Raw genomic sequence first — 6,000 nt, 5'->3', positions numbered from 1 at the left:
CTGTATTTAAATATATATAATTAGTTTAAATATATAATTATATAAATAATTAAGAACTATGTACATTATATTATGCAAAGTATGATTTCTGTCTGTACGACTAAAGGATTTATGTTCAATTATCTATCTAAGATTCTGTTATTGAAATAAAGAATTGATAAGATCTCTTATTTTAAATAAGAACAAAAAACAATATTTAATAAGAACATTTTCACCATAATTGTACTTTTTTGTGATCTAAGGCAAATTATGGAACTTTATTTAGCGATTTATATTAGTCCTAGATGCTCTATCTAAAAATTCTGGAAGCAAATTCGTTCAATAGTATATTAAGCAATCTTATGAATGAATTCTCACACACACACGATAATTTATGTAAAACGTCTAAGGTGGAGAATTATCTATCGAAGTTATATTAGGTGGATGGATCAACTGAATCTATACTACAGAATATAGTCGTACTTACCACACAGATGAAATTTAAAAAGTGGCTGCTCGTGTTAGTAAAAAGGCAGAGCTGAAACAAAAAAGAATCATAATTAGAGAGATAGAGAAACTTTAAATAATATATTGTCTTATAAATAGGACAATGTTATTATGTCTATAATGAAGATACAATAAAAAGTGCAATAAAGAGTTTCAAAATAAATCTGCTTAGGGATGAAAAAAATTGTATATTTGTTATATAAATAAATTATAAAGTAAAATACAATAATTTAAGTTTTAACACGCTTAATTATATTTAATTTTATGCGTTAATATCTTTTATTTTTTACTTCTTATATATTGTGGTCATCCAAAAACCTTGATATGCGATATATACAGTATTAATAATATATTATTTTGATATTACTTTGATATCAAATACTGACTATTTTAATTTTAAGCAACATGTGTATTTTCAGTAAACGCTTTTCTACACCTTACCAACTCTCCTTTTTTTTAATTATACCAATGCATCTTGATTGATAACTATGGCTCCTTTTCTAAAATCTCCTAAAAGCTCCTTTCTGGAATGTAAATTACACCATTATATCTAAATTGATAACTATAGCTTAAATGGTCTCACTTTAAAATCAAACTGACGTTCTGACTGTTTTTAATTTTATAGAATTTGTATATTTTTAGTAAACATTTTTCTACACTCTATCAATTCTCCTTTTTTTTAATTATACCAATGCCTCTTGATTGATAACTATGGCTCCTTTCGGTTAATATTAAAAACTATTTCGTTTTTAGACACTCCTTGTATTCCACACTGAATTCACCACAACACAGTTTTAGTTGTAGTATCATCAAAAATATCTGTAATCTAAATAAAAAACATGGATAAAGATCATGGAACAGGATAGGAGGAGATTCATCTTTAACAGCGGAATTTACAGAACGAAAACAAACAAACCAATTTTGACTTAAGCACTTATCACCACTCAACAACAACATAAACAAATATTTGACTATAATAACCTTCCGGAAACTCTGCTTTCCAAGCGCAATAACTTTTAATTGCACTACCTCTATAGAATGTTCTATGAGCGCGTGTTATATAAATGCGTTATTGTATGGATTCATTCTGAATACGGAATAAGTATTACTAACGATATTTAGTATTACTGACGATAAACAGTGGAAAAGTGAAATTTCATTTTTCTTAACTTCATATAAATCATAATAATCGCTATCAAAAACCAAGCAACACATATAGATACTTACCAACACAATATCATATAGAGTCTATTCGATTTATTTGTATATGCCTCATCAAGATGTTTAATGTATTGCCTGTCGCAATTTTTAAATTCGTTTTAGAATCAGACAACATTTTCCTTCTCATTTTATTTTAGTTAAAAAGAGACATAATATCGTCTTATTAGTTGGAACACGTCAACGAATGAGCCTGTCAAAGTCGTCCAGTTGTCAGACTTATGCAAAATTCTTAAAAGCAATAGTGGTAAGAGGTTATAACTCTAACCTATAAACTATTGTGGCTATATTATTAACTGTAATTTTTTGATGTACTATAATGTTAAAATAAATTATATTTGATAACATATTTGTTAATATTATTTCTCGGAGAACATCCCCATAAATAGTTTTCAGCAGATACTTATTATGTACGGCTAACTTGGATTTTCTTCCAAACAAGCAATACGTTTTTTTTTTGTATTTCAATGTGAGTCCCTTTCTTAAATCTTACTTTTTATTTACATAGTTTTTAATAAAATAAAATAAAAGTTACTAACACTTCTCAACCTTTTAATGCTCTTCACTTCACAACTACACAAAATTACACAACTTCTAAAGTCTACGTCCTAGGTCAATGTTGCCTAAGAGTTACAGCTCTTTAGTGTGAACATGGGAGTGGAGTTTTCTTTATATCTTGTTTCGAATCTATTTATTTCCTCCATGACAATAAGAGTCCAAAGCTATCGGTGTAAACAGTATAGTATCTAAATACATTCACAATATTTCTCTATATTATATTTTCGAAATATATTTTATAATACTACAAAACATCCCCATAAGTGAATGTCATGTAGATTTTAATATTTGTTAATACAGCACTAACTTACAAGGCCAATTTATTCAAACAACCAATATATTGTAATTAGATTTATTTTCTCTTTTTTTATGAACTAGCAATTAGCCTTGAACTTTGAAACAAATGATGGGAGTGAATTAGAACAATTTCTAAAATCTTGTTTGTCTTTTTTCTTAATCAATTAACCATTGCATTCGTGGAAATTTATTTAGTTACTTCATGATAATTGTAAAGGTTTGTCAAAATACAGCTAACATGAATGTTATACCTAAATGTCAATGTTCATTGAGAATCGCAACATTTCCCTGTTTACGTTTATTAGTTTCGTAGGTCGGCTCCACGTAATCTGACGTCGATGGGTGGAAAGACTCGTCCAGGTGGTGCGATCCGATTGTGATGCAAATATGCCCCAGGTGTGCGAAGCCGAGGAGTGGGGCGTTCGGTACCCCGTCGAGACTGGATTACCGCTTTCTCCCCGACGGTTGCGGGACCCGGGGCCCGTGTGGTCTCTCCGGTCGAGATTTCCTATCGGACGGTATTAATTTACGATCATCGGATTGCCGTAATCTGGCGTGAGTTCGAGAGGCGGCGAAAATCGGTAGGCGTCTTCTTCTGTAACGAATTAACCGAAAGTGATTTTATCCGGATTATTGCCGGGAAGATGATACCGGCCTACGTTATTTATTATTAACACGTTAGTACCAACAAACAAGGCATGTCAAAACACGCAGGTTCATACATTATAAGTAGCGTTGGGAACTTTCGACTGAAATTGACCATCGACTGTTTAGTAATTGACTACTTTTGACTATCGACTGTTTCAATCGAGTACTTTCACTTACTATTTTCGGTTCTATCGGTTCGGTTCTATTTCAGTTTTCGATTTAACCTCTCGATTTTTGTTCAAATCTTTTCATTATCAAAACTTCTTTCCTAGAGCCTTGAAAACTATATTTAGAGGTTCCAGAAATTGTATCGATTCGAAATTACCTAAGAAAAGAAATTAACCATGATATTCAATTAATCATGATATTCATGGTTATAAACCATATTCAATTTTGAACTAAATATTTCTAATAAATAAATTAATTGTAATCCATCAGCATGCTATCTTAATGGGTATATATAATAAATGCGTTAAAAACCTAAATGCAATCAAGTGATTTTGCTGCATGGCCTTATTCAGCAACATTTCCCTAATTCCAAAGAAGCTGAAAATTAGATCAAATAATAATAATAAAGAAAACCAATTAATGTTCCGTTCACGAGATATATATGCTGCCCGAAATCCAGGAAAAGTTCATTCATATAAAGATACACTATACCAATTTCACCAAATAAAACTTCAAAATTACAAAAAATCTTCATAAATAATTTGTACCTCCTACACTTCTGATCCCATCTGGAGTCATTTATTTAAAAATATCAACTGTTAATGCCCAATTATATTTCGTAAAAATCGAAACGTTCTGCTATAGGGAAATGATGAAATGATGTATGTGGGCGTCATACAATTCCAAAATTAAAAAGAAATTATTATATTCGTTATGAGGAAGCATTTTACATAAAAGATTCCTGAAAATCGCCCTGACATGGGTGTTTCAAATTAAGTTTGTAATTGTTTGTGTGTACCTATAGACAAGAGTGCGAAATTAGATAAAAAGCAACAATCTCAATAACACTAGTAATCACATTTTTTTTATACTCTTAGTAGTTTCACAACCTGCAATCTTCATTAAATGATCTCGTGTACAAAATACTAGTTTAATTAATTAGTCTTATTTTAAAGCTTATTCTAATATCAATATATGTCCAATAATCAGATCGGATGGTGTTAGACGTTTTAGTCTAGTCAACCTCACTGTCACTTGGCATATTTAGATGATTATGGAGTACGTGGCATATACATTTGGTATAGTTTAAGTCCAAGTTGGTTCCGTTTGGTGGACACTACCCTGCGCAACTGCTGAATATATTACAAAAAGCAGATAAATTAAGTTGACGACCCATACTGTTTCAACTACACCTACACCTTAATCACGTACACATTGTGGTACAAGTGATGAGTCCACAACAAATACCCCACAAACAAACTGGACAACGGTATTAAACAAAGACGATTGAGGAGCCCAGATAAACAAATCGCCAGAAAACAAACCCGGATTAGTGACTATTAGTTGCAAATTAACCAAGCATGGAAAATGTCGTACCCAAGCAATAACAATTTATCAGGTAGGAGTTATAATACACATCCACGACTTACCGAAAACTATCGCCAATAATTACACAATAAAAACAGTGAACTCTGAAACCATCAAAATACAAGTATTCGACGTGGAATACTATACAACATTAGGGAACAAATTAGACAGAGGAAACAGCCAATATCACGTATTCAGGCTAAAATCCCAAAAAAAAACATTTAAAAGTAACCACATAAAGATATAGATCCATATATAGATCGCAGATCGGAGCCTAGAATTTAGTAATGGGTCCAGTACTTTTCAAATAGTAGTATTTATCTGGAATGTTAAAAAAGAAACTAAAGTATAATACATTTTTAAAAAATAACATGAAAAGAGTGGTAAAAAACTTCCTAGGTGATCAAATAAGTAATAACTTGAAAAAAATGACATTTTAAAAGAAAGTCATTTAATTTTTTATGTACATTTATGCATATACATAAAATATGACATTAGAAAGTGCCGTAAAACTTAAATATTTGGTCTCATTATATGATTATTCCAAGTTCTCCAGCCTAAGGCACTGGTTCATCGTCTCTCCCAGGTTGACCAACCTGCTTTGCGAGTTGTATATTCGGCATTCGATTACTATGTGTTTGGCTGAGTGTGAGGAACCACATTCGACACACAGTGGTGGACTTCCTCCTTTAATGAGAAACTAATGGGTCAGTTTGCAGTGACCAAGAGAATTTTCTGAGACGCGAGAATAAGCTTAAGTTGCGCCTGCTGATGTTAGTGATGTTATGGCCATCATAATACTGTTTATTACCCAAAGCTTGTTGTTTCCTGTTAGACCCCATCTGAGTTAATCTAGATGTTTAAAATGTTAAATTTTAGTAGAGTGATGCTTCATATCTCTACTCCAGAAGAGAAAATTTTCAGCAAGTGATCAGCTCCCACTTCTTACCTAAGTAATCCGCTCTTTCATTTTCAATGATCCCAGAGTGAAAAGGGAGCCATATAAAGGTGATAGTTTTGCCGCTCCTTTCCAATTTAGAGGTTAGTTCACGGAAAAGAACTCCTAGCGAGTGTGTAGGTAGATATGGTTGAAGGCACTTTAAGGAGCTCATTGAATCGGAAGCAATAACTAATCGTTTGTCTTGTACATCTTGTACTGTAGTAAGGGCCCTACATATGGCAAACAGTTCGGCCGTAAATACACTCGATGAAACGGGGAGCCTGAAGTGTCCTTCCGACATCACCTATGTAAATGCT

The sequence above is a fragment of the Rhynchophorus ferrugineus genome, unplaced genomic scaffold (assembly GCF_030347505.1).
Source record: "Rhynchophorus ferrugineus isolate W39M unplaced genomic scaffold, kcgeb_rfMv2 rfM3, whole genome shotgun sequence".
In the NCBI taxonomy this organism is placed as follows: Eukaryota; Metazoa; Arthropoda; class Insecta; order Coleoptera; family Curculionidae; genus Rhynchophorus; species Rhynchophorus ferrugineus.
Note: the sequence above shows the minus strand (reverse complement) of the source record.